Source organism: Ovis canadensis, chromosome 17 (assembly GCF_042477335.2).
Source record: "Ovis canadensis isolate MfBH-ARS-UI-01 breed Bighorn chromosome 17, ARS-UI_OviCan_v2, whole genome shotgun sequence".
NCBI lineage: Eukaryota > Metazoa > Chordata > Mammalia > Artiodactyla > Bovidae > Ovis > Ovis canadensis.
This window is the reverse complement of record NC_091261.1, coordinates 58,540,094-58,558,326: the sequence shown is the minus strand read 5'-3', so window position 1 is coordinate 58,558,326 and position 18,233 is coordinate 58,540,094.

The following is an 18,233-nucleotide window of genomic DNA, read 5'->3' as shown; positions in this document are numbered from 1 at the left end:
GTTTACGAGTGAGGGGTCATATGTGTACCTATGGCTGACTCATGCTGATGTATGGGAGGAACCAGTGCAATATTGTAAAGCAATTATCCTTCAATTAAAAATAAATTTTAAAAAATCCATCTTCCAGCGCAGGGGCACACGTTCAATCCCTGGTGGAGGAACAAAGATCCCACATGCCAGGGGGCTAAAGCTCCTGTGCTGCGACTACTGAGCCTGTGCACCGTACGTACAGAGAAACCCACAGGCTGCAATGAAAGATACTGCACTTTGCAGTGAAGATCCTGAGTGCCGTAACTAAGACTCGACACAACCAAATAAATAACTATTAAGCAATAGATAAATAGAGAGAAGGGGAAATGCCTATTTGGAACAGCTTGCAGTACAGTAGCCACTGTGAAAAACTGGTTTTAAATTCTGTAGTGGTTACAGCTGTATGACCTCTTACTAATCACTGAAGACCTTTTAATACCAAGAAAAGTGTTTTACATAAGGTTTTGATTAAGTTTTGAAGGCCATCCCAACACAGTTCACCTTTTCTTCCCAAGATCTCATTTGTATACAAACCCTCAGCTGGGGCCATGTATCGATTACTGCCTCAAACCCTGAGTACAAGGGTTTCCAGCTGAATCTCCTACAATGTTTCTTTGTGTGAGGTGAGACACAGTCCTGGAAGACATAATAAAATAAAATGTATTGACTTTATATGTAATCCCAGTCTTTCCACTTGTTGTTCTCCTGGTTCCCCTAAGTAAGTAAGCATGGCAATGCTCATGTCGGAAGGTCTTGGGAAATAGAAAGTTTCTGAAATGATCCATGAGTCAGTTTGACTGAGACGAAACAAAAATTTGGACTAAAAAATAAGATCATGCAGTATTTGTCTTTCTCTGACTTATTTTGCTTAGCCTAATGCCCTCCAAGTCTGTCCATGTTGTTGCCAATGGCGACAATTCACTCTTTGGAGAGTAGTAGCCCGTTGCATATATGTATCACACCTTTATCCATTTGTCTGTAGATGGGCGCTCAGGTGGTTTCCATATCTTTGGTCAGTATTTCTTTCTTTTTTAAAATAAAATAAAAATTTATTTTTTGGCCATGTCACTTGGGGCATGTGGGATCTTAGTTACAGAACCAGGAATCAAAACCATATCCTCTGCACTGGAAGCATGGAGTCTTAACCACTGGACTGCCAGGGAAATCCCCTAAGCCAGTATTTCTTATCGCAGTTGAGAAAGGCACTGCTCTCTGGTATGGATACCATAATGAACACTCCTTATCCTTATCAGAGGGGTCACTTCCTAGCGGGCTCAACCATTCACACAGACATGGATGGATTAGTACAAGCAGTCAGCGAGCATGCAACCAACACTCAGGAAGGGATCAGATCAAAAGTCTGTGAGAATATGATCCATAAGGCAGTTATGCCTCCAAAGTTAGAATGAAAACCCCAGCCAAGGCTCTACAGGTCATTTCCAAGAGAATTGTTTTAGACTGTAAAGGAACTTCTGGTAAAAATGATTACAAAAAAAAAAATCTGTCAGGGGGAGGGTGTCAATTTAAAAAAATTAAAATGACTTCATCTTTATCTGTGGCCACAATCTATTTTAAAGAGATTATTTTACAATCTACTTCTTTCTTCAAACTCATTAATAGTCCTTAAAAATTCAGGCTGAAAGAAATATCTTCCCTCCAAATTACACAATTCTGCTAAATTACAAAATCTTTTTTCTTAGGAAAAAAGAAAAATAACTTCATAATGCCATTCTCAGTAGAAGCCTTCGAACTCTTTCTACAGTCTTTAGAAAGCCCCAGCTATCAGGAGAGTCGTGGTTCATTTAAAGTGGATTTTCTTCTTTAGCATCTGATATAAAAATATGCTAAGTATTTCCTCCAAATCAGAAAGTTAATAACCAGGCATTTGCAAGAAGTCAGAGAATGAGGAACCAAGTAATACTAGGAGACTAGCTTTCTGACTTGGTATTTGGTGCAAATTCCCCCATTTTAGAAACAGCTGGAAAAACAACTCACAGAGTCTAAAGATCTTTTAGATTTCTTCTTGCTAAGAAGGGTTTCCTGTCTGTGTTACAGAGTCTAGGCTCATATTGCTCACTGTACAAAAGGTCAGTATACCGAGAGAGGAGATGTTGGGGCAAAGGATAGCGACTTCATTTAAAAAAACAGCAGATTGAGAAGATGGTGGACAAGTATCCCAAAGAACCATCTTCTCAAAGTTAGAATTCAGACTTCTTTGATACTAGAAGGGGAGAAGGTGTGGCTGGCTGTTGCAAACTTCTTGGTGTAGGAATCCTTTGTTCTTGCAGCTGTCCTAGTAGGTCAGGTCACCGTGTTCTTATAAGAGTCTAACAAGGCAAATATTATTTTCTGTTCTGAAACATTTTATCTCTGTATGGATGGAAGTTTTATACCTTTAAAGGTCAGAGCCTTGAGAAGGGCTCTCCTGTATATTTCAGGCTCTAGGGAACATTCTTTTACAAGAGGTGCAGGGCCAGCATGACTCAGCCCAGGCAAAAGAGCCCAAGAGTTGGAGCTAAAGGAATAGATCCAACATGGAGTCAGATTTGCCCTTCTCTGTCGCGTTGTTCCTTTCCTGTCCTATCTCTCCCAGTGTCTAATTCAGACACTATCCAGTGTCTAAATGAGTTTAGAGGCTCAGTGGGCATATAAAAAATGATAATACACAAGGTGATTGAAAAAACATCTGTGTTTATGACTTAAAATGGTGTCGTTACTCCAATTTTGTCAGTAATCACAAACATTAATTGGACACTGTGTGCTGGGCGGGGTGCTCAATGCTGATGACCTTGAACTTTCCCGGAGCTCTGTGTTCCTGGAAAGCAGCAATGGTTAAGAAATGCACTCCCCACATTTATGTTCAGGGAAATGGTTTACTGCAAAGGACTTCCCTTTCCCACATGGCTTACATGAACTCACAGATTGCCTACTCCCCCAGCTTCTCATGCACTTCTCCTTCCTCAGGTCCTGGTCCAGCCTTAGTCAGAGGCAGCAGAGAGCTCATCCATCACAGCCCCCCAGCTCGGCCCCCAACAGCCTAGTCTCAGGACACAGACATCTCCCGCACATCCCACTTCCCCATACCGGGCTCTTTCTAAGCCTTGTTTCCTCTTCCTAGATTTAATTAAAAAAATCCACTTTGCAAAATGCAGGAGATGCTTGCAAATCTTATTGTCAGAGAGTCCTCTCTATTGTAAGAAATCCTCACAAATCCACTCCAATAAAATCTCTCTTTGCTAACTCAGGATTTGCTTCTTTTTGACAGTGCCTTAGCTGCGGTGTCTCAATCCTCACACCAACCCCATGACTTAACAGGTGAGAAAACCGAAGTTCTGAAACTGGTCCTGAGTCACAGGCATGGAAAGAGATAGAGCCAGAAAGCAGACTCGGGGCTGCTTAGACTGTTTTCTTGCCTCTCTCATTCCCTGCCCCCACCCCTTCTCTCTCTGTCTCACATTCTCTCTCTCATTCTCTCCTTGTCTCTCTCTCCAACCCTACGTGTGATTGTCTCCTTATCCCATGCACTTAATTGTCAGCTAGACTCTAAGGAATTTAGTTTGCACATGAACTAGATAACTGTTCAACTCAAGTCAAAGGGAATTGGAAAGGATCAGAGTATGTGACACCCAAATGTGCCTCTTGGTCATATAGATTATTTTGAACTGAAGTTGGTGCCAAGATGAGTGACTGAAAGTGGCACAGTTGTGTCCGACTCTGTAACCCCGTCAGCTACAGCCTGCCAGGCTACTTGGTCCATGGGATTTTTCCAGGCAAGAATACTGGAGTGGATTGTCATTTCCTTCTCCAGGGGATCTTCCCAACCCAGGAATCAAAACCAGGTCTCCTATTTCGCATGCAGTTTCTTTACCATCTGAGCCATCAGACAAACTTTACTAAATAACATTCATCTTCCATTAGTTTCCCTATTTATTTTCCCACAACTGATTGCCCCTAGAATCTCAAATCCCTTTTCCATTTGAGGCAGGAGGTAGATGCCCGCCTGCCATTCCAGGGTAAAGCAATTGGAGATTCAATCCTTGTGGACTGAAACTCCAAGACAAGAATACCAGAACAATTAAGAGAAGGCTAGACCCTGCCCAGATCACATGTTTCTCATTCTTGAAGTCAGGAGACCTCCCTGACCAACGTGAACAGAAAGTCTCCTTGGAGGTCAAAGGGGAGTGACACTAGCTAATGCCAGGCTACCTATAGGCTTTTGCAGTAGAATCCATCTTGGCTAAGAGATGCGTGCACACACATGGGAGGATCTGGAGAGACACCAAAAATGGACTGTGAATCAGGCAAATCAAAATGATTGGTCAAAGGAAGCTAGGAGAAATGCCCTGTATAAGTGATTTAAACATGACTCAGGGACTCTCCCTCTGAGTCTAACACATCCTATACTCTTTTCCTCTTAATGAATACTTTGCTTGCTTCTCTACTTTCCATCCTTGAGGAAATTCTCTGCAGAGCTGAAAGGCCAGGGCCTTGTCACTGACCACTGGTCTAGTGGCTAGGATCTGGTGCTCACCTGAGCCCTACTTCAAGCCACTGCAGGCTGAGGCCACCAGAGGTCACTTTGTCTTTTCACGGCTCCAGATATATCTTGCCCTTTGTAGAAATTGTATGTAAGTCTCTGCCTCTGTAGGATTTTCACTTCCATGAGCCTTCATATGCATGTGAATAACCTTGCTCCTCCTATTCATCCATCTTTTGTCAGATACGCAGGATTCCGGCCCACGGATCCAACAGCGTAGAGGGAAGAGCTGTTTTCCCTCATGTAAGTTTTAATATCAATATGTTTATTTTGAATGAATTACATAGTTAGGAGTATTGTTATTTGTTGATCAGTAGAACCGAGATAGAATTTTGATCAATAGGTCTTAAATATGTGTGAAAGCATGCTAAGTTCCTTCAGTCGTGTCTGACTCTTTGCAGCCCTATGGGCTGTTGTCCGTCAGGCTCCTCTGTCTTTGGGATTCTCTAGGCAAGAATACTGGAGTGGGTTGCTGTGCCCTCCTCCAGGGCATCTTCCCAACCCAGGGATTAAACCCACGTCTTTTATGTCTCCTGCATTGGCAGGCACCACTAATGCCATCTGGGAAGCCCAGGTCTTAAATATAATAAGACTTTATTGTTTTTAGAATGTTTTTAGCAGCCTGAAAACAACTGTTCTTGAGATAACCTCATAAACTGTGATATTGCCTTTATTCAAAATTTTTCCTATTTTGTGGTGGCAGAATACTACACCAATATATAAACTATGCATATATTTTTTGCACGCACCCATACAGGTACACACTTACATTAATTCTTTGTGAAAATTGGACCATTTTGAGCTTATTGCATATGGGACTGGAGGTAGGCATTGTCAGACCAGATTCAGATACAAGAGTCAAATTCTTGGCGTGAGTTGCTAAGAAGACTTTGGAATTTCCAGAGGGAGAAAACAAACAGTCTTGAAAACCAAGGCTTTTGAATTGCAAAGCAGATGTTTTTGAGAGAGACAGAAAGGTTCTGTTGGTTCAAAACAGAAGGTCTAGACAGTTATCAGAAGCAAAGTCCTGAAGGACTCAAGGCATAATGTCTGTGCTTTAATGATCAGATTGGAAAGAAAACAGATGAGGACTCGGGTCACCTGGGCCTTGAAAATTTGAGGTGTAGTAAGGCAACAAATCAGCTGCCATTCAAAAACACTGACTCACTGTTGCCAGGTGGAGGGGGCACATTGTGCCTTGAGGACCCAAAAGGAAGCACCAGGGTACATCAGGAGGCAGAGGGAGCTGGTGAAGGGGATATGTGCATTAAGCCCACATTTTGGCCAGTCATGAGGAGCAGAAGCCTCCAGTAATGATTGTTTTTTAATTGGACAATAAATTTTTTAAAATATTTATTTTAATTATTTATTTGGCTGCTGCGGGTCTTAGTTGCGGCACACAGTATCTTTAGTTTCGACATGTGGGATGTCTCAACCACTGGACCACCAGGGAAGCCCTGGAACACAGTTGATTTACAATGTTGGGTTAGTTTCAGATGTACAGCAAAGTGATTCAGTGATACATGTATATATTCTTTTTCAGATTCATTTCCCTTACAGGTTTTTACAAAATACTGAGCGCAGTTCCCTGGGCTATACAGTGCGTCCTTGTTGGTTATCTATTTTATATTCAGTAGTGTGTTTATGTTCATCCCAAGCTCCCAATTTATCCCTCCCTACTCTCTATTAATGATTTTAGTGCTTTTCTAGGTATGAGAAGATGTAAAAAAACTGAGCTTATAAAATCTTCTCCTGGACAGGTCTTATTATCTGAAGGCATGTTCTGCCAGTATCTTCTAGAGCACAGAGGGCCCCCTTCTTGACTTCTGCTCTGAATTCCTTTCAGGGTGTGTTGAAGATCAGTGGCTGAGTGGCCAGTCACTTTGTCTTTGTAGAATCAGAGGGTGAGTGACAGCTTTCAGCCATCAGACCTAGGACTTGGAACTCAGGAATACCTCCAATTCAGTGTCTATTCTCCAAGCTAAGTCAGTTCTATGCCCCATTTTGATAGGAAGTTATCACAGTTATAGTTGCCTTGTTGTTGTGTTGTGAAGTCGCTCAGTCATGTCTGACTCTTTGCGACCTCATGGACTCTAGCCTACCAGGCTCCTCCCTCCATGGGATTCTCCAGGCAAGAGTACTGGAGTGGGTTGCCATTTCCTTCTCCAGGGGATCTTCCTAACCCAGGGATCGAACCCAGGTCTCCCGCATTGCGGGCAGATGCTTTAACCTCTGAGCCACCAATAGTTGCCTAGTTCCTTAAATTAAAACTGAGCAGGTCTCTGTGGGGCTCCGGAGTACAGATCTGTGTTCTGCATTTCTCATCTGCATGATATAGGCTTCATTCAGCCTCTTTGACCTTCCCTGAGTTCCAAAGGGTGGATTCAAACAATTGCTAATCAGGGAAGGGAGGGGATAGAGAATCAGAGGAGAAACAATCAAATGGTGGTCCAGCCTTGAGACAGCATCCTGGTTCCTATTCAAAAAATTTGCATAACAATATCTTTTAGTTCTTTTACAGAACTGGGGCTCCCACCTCGGTGGAGGACGGTAACTTCAGGCTGAGCACAAGATTCCTGGAGCACAGCTCTGTTGCCTCACCACCAACCAATCAAAGTCACAAACTCTGCAGCCCTCACCCCAAATGTTGCCTTCTGTTTCTGGGGACCAGTGATGACCATCCTGTTAGGTCTCCTGTTTGGCCCCTGTCTATTTCATCCCTGAGAGACACCAACAGTTTCAAACTAAATTGCTCTTATTACAAGGGTGAATGCTGGTTTCAGACAAAAAATACCTTGGCTTAGATCAGGTAGAGAGAGACTTCTGCTCTGCTAGGCAGGCCTACACCCATGCACAGCAGGAAGAAGTTACAGAAAAAAAGAGACCTCAGCCTCAATTCCCAAGAAGTATCTTGAGTATGAAGTCTCTTAGGGGGAGGTTGTTAGGGGAAGCACACTGACTGAAACCGCCCACCCTGGCCAGGCACCATAGTAACCATTCGCATGAGTTGTTTTACAACAGGAGGTCCTGGTAAGGAACAGGGAACTAATAAGCCACCACCAACTGAAAGAGTGTGGGAAAGGTCAAAAGGAGACACCACATGTCCAACCACCTCTCAGAATCCTTCTCTCTGGCATCCATCTTGGCTGAACAAGGCGTGCACCACCATGGACTCTGAGTCAGAATGATTGGCTAAAGACAACCTGGAAGCTAATCCCATCACCATAAAACCAGAGACTGCAAGCCACAGAGCTGCACTCCTGGGTTCCCTTACCTACTGCTCTCCACCCGGGTGCCCTTTTCCAATAAAATCTCTTGCTTTGTCAGCACATGTGTCTCCTCAGACAATTCATTTCCAAGTGTTAGACAAGAGCCCAGTTTCAGGCCCTGGAAGGGGTCCCCCTTCCTGCAACATTTCATATTTAGTATTGTATATATGTTCATCCCAAGCTCTCAATTTGTCTCTCCCTACTCCCTATTAATGATTTTGGTGCTTTTCTAAGTATGAGAAGATGTAAAAAACTGGGCTTATAAAATCTTCTGAAAAGGTCTAATTTTCTGAAGGCATGTTCTGCTAGTATCTTCCAGAACACAGAGGGCCTCCTTCCTGACTTCCGCTCTGAATCGTTCAGGGTGTGTTGAAGATCAGTGGCCAGTGACTTTGTCTTTGCAGAATCAGAGGGTGAATGACAGCGTTCAGCCATCAGAGTAAAGTCAGGTCCCTGATACTGGGCCTGCCTGTGCAGGTAATGAGAAAGAATTCCCCAGGTGTCACCTCGTTTTTTTTTGCGTCTTTTAAAAAAATTATTCATTTCTTTTTGGATGTGTTGGGTCTCCACTGTTGCGCGTGGCCTTTCTCTAGTTGAGGCAAGTGGGGCTACTCCCTACTTGCAGTGCTTTGGTTTCTCACTACGATGGCTTCTCCTGTTGCGAAGCACGGGCTCTAGGGTGCAAGGGCTCAGGAGCTGTGGCGCACGGGCTTAGTTGCTCTGCAGCATGTGGGATCTTCCCTAATGAGGGATCGAACCCATGTTCCCTGCATTGGCAGGCAAACTCTTAACACTGGGACACCAGGGAAGTCCCACCCCAACTCTTTAACTCTCTCTGTTGGGCTTTCCTTTCTTACATTTATTTATGATGACCCAGCACATGCAGGTGAATCTGTACTGAGATGGGTGTTTTGCAGTTACCCACTCTCCATCTTCACAACTCTCTAATAATTGTCCTACTCTTGTGACCTCCAATCCATGGGCATGGGTAATATCACAAATAGAATTTTCAAAGTGTTAAACACATAATTCTATGAATGAGACTATGTCAGGTTTCATTTAACACATTAGTGAGGGAACCAGTGGGAAATCAAAACAAGCTTAAAGGACATGAGGAATTGATGTCTGTGCATCAATAAAATTCTAAAAATTATAAAATAGGATCATGTCAAATGGTAGGTTTAGTGGATCGGTTCTCTAAATAATTTGCGTTGCACCTTGACAAAAATTATTTTTAATATCTAAATTTGAAACTTGTAGCATATCTGACTCCTAATCCATTATACACCCACACACACACACACACACACACACACACACACACGAGTCTCTTCCTCAAAACTCTTAACGCTGGCTATGATTAGCTGGTCCAGGAATGAACATTCGATCCAAGATAGGCAATCAATCTTTCTCTGAGAATTTTGAGCTGGAAAGAGAGAAAACTGCAACAAATGTTACAAAAAAGAGCAGAATGTGAAATGAGAGAGAGAAAGAGAGTTTTAAAGAATTCAATTACCAGAATTTGGTTTTTCAGGCTGTATTTTTTGTCTTTTGTTTTAAAAGGACACCTCTTGAAAATAAATTCTCTGTTTTGCTTACATTAGTTTGGGTTGAATGGAAATGGCATTCTTGTAACCACCTGAGTGCTGTTGCTGAATGAAGCTGCTTGGATGGCTGCAGAGTCATTAGTACAGGGCACCAAAAGGTCAAACTGAAAAGATCTAAGCTGGGTCCGGCCTTTGCGGCTCCTGGCATTCCTTGGCTTTTAACAGCGTCACTTCAATCTCTGCCTCTTTCTTCACAGGACACCCTCTGTTTGTCTGGATGTTATGAACTGAAGTGTATCAAATTCATATGTTGAAGCCCCAACTCTGAATGTGATTGTATTCAAAGATAAGGCTTTTGTGTGTGTGCTCAGTTGCTTCAATTGTATCCAACTCTCTGCAACCCCATGGACTGCAGCCCACCAAGCTCCTCTCTCCATGGGATTCTCCAGACAAGAATACTGGAGTGGGTTGCCATTTCCTCCTCCAGGGCATCTTCCTGACCCAGGGATTGAACCTGAGTCTCTTGCGCCTCCTGCATCGGCAGGTGGGTTCTTCACCGCTGAGCCACAGGGGAAGTCCTTTCATAGATAAGGCCTCTAGGGAGGGAGTTAAGGATAAATAGAATCATTAGAATGGGTCCGTACTCCAGTAGGACCGGTGTGGAAGATGGAGGGGAGGGGACACAGTAGGGGAGGAGGAGCAGAAGCCAGAGGAAATATCAGAGACATTTTTCTCTCACACGCTCAGAGGAAAGGCCACCTGAGGACACAGCAAGGAAACTGTGTGTAAGCCAGAAGATGGGTCTCCTTAGAGACCAACCCTGGTGGCTCCTTCATCTTGGACTCCCAGGCTGTAGAACCTTGAAAATAAAGGTCCATCGTGTAAGCCACCCCATCTTGTATTTTACCATGGCACTTGAACTGATACACTATGTCTTCTTTTCTCTCTTCTAAAAGGACACTCATTCTTCGATTTCCCCCTCACCTTTATCCATGGTGGTCTCATCTTGAGATCCTCATCTTATTTACATTTGCAGAGATGCTTGGTCCAACAGAATCATGTTCCTAGGTTCTAGGTGAACATACCTCCTGGGAGCCTGATTCAACCTGCTTCACCAGCACATATCATTTTTTAGCCAGTTTAAGACCACTTATATATAATCCAAGGCAGGGCCTCAGTGTTCAGAGAATGTAATGTGCCTGGCAGACTTCTGCACTTATGCAGGGCAGCAGCCTCCTTCACAGACACATGCAGCCATTATGAATGTGGGTTATTTAGGCAGCAGGCCACAGTGTGGCTAGGAGGGCAGCTCTGGGAAGGGTGGAGAGTGGGGCTGTTTGACATCAAATCCCATGAGATCAATCAGAGTGCTTGTTAACTGCCTCATGGAAGTAGGAGGTGGGTACGCAGAAGAAAGGAGAACATCAAAGCTCCGGCTAAAGATGTGAGCACTTTAAAAATCATCAAATTCTTGAGTGCTTGCTTATCCTAGAAGTGTAATGGGTGCAAACTTTTTTTAGGACTATTTGGTTTTATATATGTGTATAAAAATACTGGAGTGGGTTGCCGTGCCCTCCTCTAGGGGATCTTTCTGACCCAGGGATCAAACCCACATCTCATGTGTCTCCTGAATTGGTAGGCAGATTCTTTATCACTGTGCCACCTGGGAAGCTCCATATATAAACTCAGTTCAGTTCAGTTCAGTCACTCAGTTGTGTCCGACTCTTTGAGACCCCATGAATCGCAGCACGCCAGGCCTCCCTGTCCATCACCAACTCCCGGAGTTCACTCAGACTCAAGTCCATTGAGTCCATGATGCCATCCAGCCATCTCATCCTCGGTCGTCCCCTTCTCCTCCTGCCCCCAATCCTTCCCAGCATCAGAGTCTTTTCCAATGAGTCAACTCTTCTCATGAGGTGGCCAAAGTACTGGAGTTTCAGCTTTAGCATCATTCCTTCCAAAGAACACCCAGGGCTGATCTCCTTCAGAACGGACTGGTTGGACCTCCTTGCAGTCCAAGGGACTCTCAAGAGTCTTCTCCAACACCACAGTTCAAAAGCATCAATTCTTCGGCGCTCAGCTTTCTTCACAGTCCAACTCTCACATCCATACATGACCACAGGAAAAACCATAGCCTTGATTAGATGGACCTTTGTTGGCAAAATAATGTCTCTGCTTTTCAATAAGCTATCTAGGTTTGTCATAACTTTTCTTCCAAAGAGTAAGCATCTTTTAATTTCATGGCTGCAGTCACCATCTGCAGTGATTTTGGAGCCCCCAAAAATAAAGTCTGACACTGTTTCCACTGTTTCCCCATCTATTTGCCATGAAGTGATGGGACAAGATGCCATGATCTTAGTTTTCTAAATGTTGAGCTTTAAGCCAACTTTTTCACTCTCCACTTTCACGTTCATCAGGAGACTCTTTAGTTCTTCTTTGCTTTCTGCCATAAGGGTGGTGTCATCTGCATATCTGAGGTTATTGATATTTCTCCCGGCAATCTTGATTCCAGCTTGTGCTTCTTCCAGTCCAGCATTTCTCATGATGTACTCTGCATAGAATTTAAATAAGCAGGGTGACAATATACAGCCTTGACGTACTCCTTTTCGTATTTGGAACTAATCTGTTGTTTCATATCCAGTTTTAACTGTTGCTTCCTGACCTGCATATAGGTTTCTCAAGAGGCAGGTCAGGTGGTCTGGTATTCCCATCTCTTTCAGGATTTTCCACAGTTTCTTGTGATCCACACAGTCAAAGGCTTTGGCATAGTCAATAAAGCAGAAATAGATGTTTTTTTCCAGAACTCTCCTCCTTTTCCCATGTTCCAGTGGATGTTGGCAAGTTGACCTCTGGTTCCTCTGCCTTTCCTAAAACCAGCTTGAACATCTGGAAGTTCACAGTTCACGTATTGCTGAAGCCTGGCTTGGAGAATTTCGAGCATTACTTTACTAGCATGTGAGATGAGTGCAACTGTGCAGTCGTTTGAGCATTCTTTTGCATTGCCTTTCTTTGGGATTGGAATGAAAACTGACCTTTTCCAGTCCTGTGGCCACTGCTGAGCTTTCCAAATTTGCTGGCATATTGAGTGCAGCACTTTCACAGCATCATCTTTCAGGATTTGAAATAGTTCAACTGGAATTCCATCATCTCCACTAGCTTTGTTCATAGTGATGCTTTCTAAGGCCCACTTGACTTCACATTCCAGGATGTCTGGCTCTAGGACAGTGATCACACCATCGTAATTATTTTGGTCATGAAGATCTTTTTTGTACAGTTCTTCTGTGTATTCTTGCCATCTCTTCTTAATATCTTCTGCTTCTGTTAAGTCCATACGTTTCTGTCCTTTATCGAGCCTATCTTTGCATGAAATGTTCCCTTGGTATCTCTAATTTTCTTGAAGAGATCTCTAGTCTTTCCCATTCTGTTGTTTTCCTCTATTTCTTTGCATTGATCACTGAGGAAGGCTTTTTCATCTCTCCTTGCTATTCTTTGGAACTCTGCATTCAGATGCTTGTTATCTTTCCTTTTCTCCTTTGCTTTTTGCTTCTCTTCTTTTCACAGCTATTTGTAAGGCCTCCTCAGACAGCCATTTTGTGTTAATTACTGCTGCTGCTGCTGCTAAGTCGCTTCAATTGTGTCCGACTCTGCGATCCCATAGACAGCAGCCCACCAGGCTCCCCTGTCCCTGGGATTCTCCAGGCAAGAATACTGGAGTGGGTTGCCATTTCCTTCTCCAATGCATGAAAGTGAAAAGAGAAAGTGAAGTTGCTCAGTTGTGTCTGACTCTTAGCGACCCCATAGACTGCAGCCTACCAGGCTCTTCCACCCATGGGATTTTCCAGGCAAGAGTACTGGAGTGGGGTGCCATCAATGACCAACAATTCCAACAATGCAAATATCCAGAAATAGCAAATTGGTTGTTGCTGTATAGTTTTAACATGGAATAATGTGCAGCTTTTAGAATTTAAAATATAAATGATATGACTAGACAGGGAAACATAGACTGCCTGGTATGTAAAGTTTGATCTCAGTCTTCTTATAAATTAGAACTTGTAATGGTTCACAGGTGTGTATCTGGGTGATGAAGTTATGGGTAGCATTTATTTTCTTGTGTGTTTTTCTGTGGTCTTTCAGCTTCCCAAAGTGAACATATTTTATTTTTGTAGGTTAAAAATGATTTTTAAAAAATTATTATGAAACAGTAATAATGATTATAAAATAATAAATGAAGAAGGAAAAATAATCACAAAGCCCCCAAATCTCCATCTGTCAATGACTAGTCTTGAGTTCCATTAAATCGAAATACTGATATGAAATGCTACACAGGTTTCTGGAACAAACTAGCTGAGGCCACTACATAAAGTGAGAGACATCATTCTCTCTTATTCCTAAATGTCCCACTGGAGCTATCTCTTCGAAAAAGAGTCTTAAATATCTTCATCGAGAACAAAAACCATGCTTTGTTTAAGCGTTTTATTGGCTTCTGGCTTAAGACTGTATTTCCGTTTTCTTAGAAGTGGGTAATAAAACTGTAGTGAAGCAGAAGTTGGACATAGACACAGGGCACATTTCAGATACACTGCCATAGGCTTGAAAGTAGAATTGCTTATTTCATCCACAGACTAGCACCTGACTTTTATCTGAGAGGGTTTACGGAGAGATTTGGAGTCTCTTTCTAGTAAACTATGGCATGATGGGTAAAGGATCAATATGACCAGTGTTGAAATTAACCTAATTGAAAGTAATGGTTCCGTGACTGTTGCTGTCAGGCGTGTCAAGTCCACATAGAGCCTACCCGGTGAAATCCTGGCATTTGTACCAAGTGTGCTCCGTGGATTCATCACAGGCATTTGGGATGTTAGCTTCAATTCAAAGACAACTTTGAGTACCCGCAAAGGAAAATTCTACCAGTTGCTAAGCCTGCTTTGTTTTAGGAGCCACTATATACTTTTCTCATGTGTTAATAATCAAGATAAATTAGAATGTGACCATTTTGTTAAACTTAAGAGACTTGCAGTTCTGAATTTTTGGTTAAAGGTTTTGGCTGATATAGAAATGGTATTTCAAATATATTTTGAATTATAAGAACAGAAACTTTTTTATTTTCCCCCATTTAATTGGAATGATTTCCAAATTTCTATAAATAAGGTAATTGTAAATTTAAAGAATTAAGCATTTATTGGTGAATAATGTATATCTTCTCATTCTGAGAAATATAAGTGGGTCAAGTCAAAATAAATCCTTTAAAGCTTACTATGCTGCCAGTAGTTTCACAGCCATTCTCTTGTATTTATTTTTCAGTTAAGTCAAATAAAAATGATTAAGACTGAAAAAAAAAGTGGTGGCCAGAGTCACCTAAGATTTAAGGGCCAGTCCAGGAGTACTAAATTAACCAAATGTGGGTGATTTCTGAGCTCTCAGAACTCATCTCTCATTACCTCATAACCTCAGTTATTTGAATTTGAAAATCTCCAAAGAAGACGCTTTATTTTTCCTGGTGGAAGTCAGGGGAGGTAAACTACACTGGAAAAGAAAAAACAAGCCCTCTTTCTATATGAGCAATTTGTAACGCAAGTCCCCTCACACACACACACACACACAAACAGCAACAACAACAGCAACAAAAAACAACACAGGATTAATACTTCATTATCGCTGGATAGGAAAGTGTCATCTATCTTTGGACCTTCTGGTCCTGCCTCTGGCTGTGTCTTGACTGGTGAGCAGTGAAGCTCAGACAACAAGGCTGCAGTCGGGGAAAGCCTTTGTGGTTAATCTTTCTCCTCCGTAACATTTCCATGAAAAAATAAAGAAACAGTCTGTCAAGAGCTTGTCACAAGCCATGGAGGCTTCCATGTGGAAACCAACCATTTAATGCCTCAGTGGCAGCCGCGAATTTTTCATTAAGTTGTCTAGTATAATTTCATCATTCTGGGAAGCATTCCGCTTTCTTCTGTTCGTTTGGGTTGGAGAGAAGCCAGTCATTGGAAAGTTGACAGCTCTATCTAGGTGCAGGGTCAGGGTGAAATTCTTGAAGCATTCTCTTAAAATTCACTATGTACCACTTTGTTTTTAATTGATATGTGAGTATATCTTTTCATAATTTGTTCTTTCATGATGGACACTAGGTTATTATCTCCGTGTCTCCAACGACAATCCATTCTGATCTCTTCCAGCTTTGTCTTGAATGGGGTTCACCCATTTACCCATTATCTGTTCACTCCACAAGTAATCTTTGATCATTTGTCATGGATCAGATGCTGGTGTAGACTTCGGGGAAGGTGGCCGTGAACCAAGGAGGGAAAGACTCCTGCCGTCACAGTGGGGTATATTCTAGAGCAGGGGTCCCCAACTTCCAAAATCTAATGACTGATGATTGATACTGAGGTTATGAGGTATGAGATGATCAACTCTGAGGTGGAGTTGATACAATAATAATAGAAATAAAGTGCGCAATAAATATAACACACTTTAATCATCCAGGCTTCAGCAATACGTGAACAGTGAAGTTCCAGATGTTCAAGCTGGTTTTAGAAAAGGCAGAGGAACCAGAGATCAAATTGCCAATATCTGCTGGATCATCAAAAAAGCAAGAGAGTTCCAGAAAAGCATCTACTTCTGCTTTACTGACTACGCCAAAGCCTTTGACTGTGTGGATCACAAGAAACTGTGGAAGATTCTTTAAGAGATGGGAATACCAGACCACCTGACCTGCCTCTTGAGAAACCTGTATGCAGGTCAAAAAGCAACAGTTAGAACTGGACATGGAACAACAGACTGGTTCCAAATGGGAAAAGAAGTACATCAAGGCTGTATATTGTCACCCTGCTTATTTAACTTATATGCAGAGTACATCATGAGAAACGCTGGGCTGGAGGAAGCACAAGCTGGAATCAAGATTGCTGAGAGAAATATCAATAACCGCAGATATGCAGATGACACCACCCTTAGGGCAGAAAGTGAAGAAGAACTAAAGAGCCTCCAGATGAAAGTGAAAGTGGAGAGTGAAAAAGTTGGCTTAAAGCTCAACATTCAGAAAACTAAGATCATGGCATCTGGTCCCATCACTTCATGGCAAATAGATGGGGAAACAGTGAGAGACTTTATTTTTCTGGGCTCCAATGTCACTGCAGATGGTGATTACAGCCATGAAATTAAGACGCTTACTCCTTGGAAGGAAAGTTATGACCAACCTAGACAGCATATTAAAAAGCAGAGACATTACTTTGCCAACAAATGTCCATCTAGTCAAGGCTATGGTTTTCCCAACGGTCATGTATGGATGTGAGAGTTGGACTATAAAGAAAGCTGAGCGCAGAAGAATTAATGCTTTTTGAACTGCAAGGAAATCCAACCAGTCCATCCTAAAGGAGATCAGTCCTGGGTGTTCATTGGAAGGACTGATGTTGAAGCTGAAGCTCCAATACTTTGGCCACCTGATGCGAAGAGCTGACTCACTGGAAAAGACCCTGATTCTGGGAAAGATTGAGGGCAGGAGGAGAAGGGGATGACAGAGGATGAGATGGCTGGATGGCATCACTGACTCGAAGGACATGGTTTGGGTGGACTCCAGGAGCTGGTGATGGACAGGGAAGCCTGGTGTGCTGGGGTTCATGGGGTCACAAAGAGTCGGGACACGACTGAGTGACTGAACTGAACTGAACTGAATCGTCCTGAAATCATCTCCCCCAAGTCCGTGGAAAAATTATCTCCCTTGAAGCTGGTCCCTGGTGGCAAAAATGGTTGGGGAGCACTCTAGAGGTCCATGCTCCTCCCATTCCTGGGCATGAATTTCTAGACGTATCATGGCTTTAGGGAGATGGAAACCAATGTCACATCTATCTCTTTATATGACACATCTTTGATTTGTGTAATCGCCCTTCTACATAAAGGTTATTTATAGTTTGAGCTTAATTGAATCAAGCATTAGCAGATATCTGATGGGATCTGAACAATTTTCAGAGATTACTTGTACTGCAGAATGGCTCAGGTTATTACTGGGGCCCTGGGGAAATAAAATGAGAAGCGGTAACTTTAACATAAGTGTTCCATCAACATTACATGTGCAAATGGGCCCATACACGTGCACACACGCATGTATATCTCTAAGAATTTCCTAGAGAAACATTGCAAATAGCTTCTTCTATAAAGAAGCTATCATTTCTTCACCTGTCTTTGGATTCATTATGAAATGGAAATATATTACATGGACACCAGCTCTTTTGGCTTTTACTTTTTAATATATTTTAAAAATACATTTTTTATTTATTTGTCTACATTGGGTCTTAGTGGCAGCATTCAGGATCTTTAGTTGTGGCATGTGGAATCTAGTTCCCTGACCAGGGATCAAATCCAGGCCCCCTGCATTGTGAGCTTAGAGTCTCAGCCAATGGACCATCAGGGAGGTCCCTACTATGTCTTTTAAATGTATGTCTTTAAAACATATGTTTAAAAGTTCCTAGGAATGAAGGCTTTGTGTTTAAATTTTTAACACTTTTTGAGGTAACATTGTTTAAAACACTATTTGTTCATCATGTACTGACTTCTGTATACACTGCAGAGTGCTCACCACCTAAAGCTTAGGTTCCCGGAGTTTCCTGGTGGTCCAGTGTTTAGGACTCTGCACGTTCACTGCAGCCGGCCGGAGTTCAATCCCTGGTAGGGGACCTAAGAGCCCACAAGAGAGAAACTAAGGAGTTATCCAACAGACCAACAGTTTTTAGTTTTCATCTGTCACAATACAGTTGAGCCCCTGTACCCATTTCACTGCCCCCAACCCCTTACCCTCTGATAACTACTGCTCTCTTCGCTGTATCTGTGTTTGCTTTTGTTTGGTTTATTCTTTTTCTT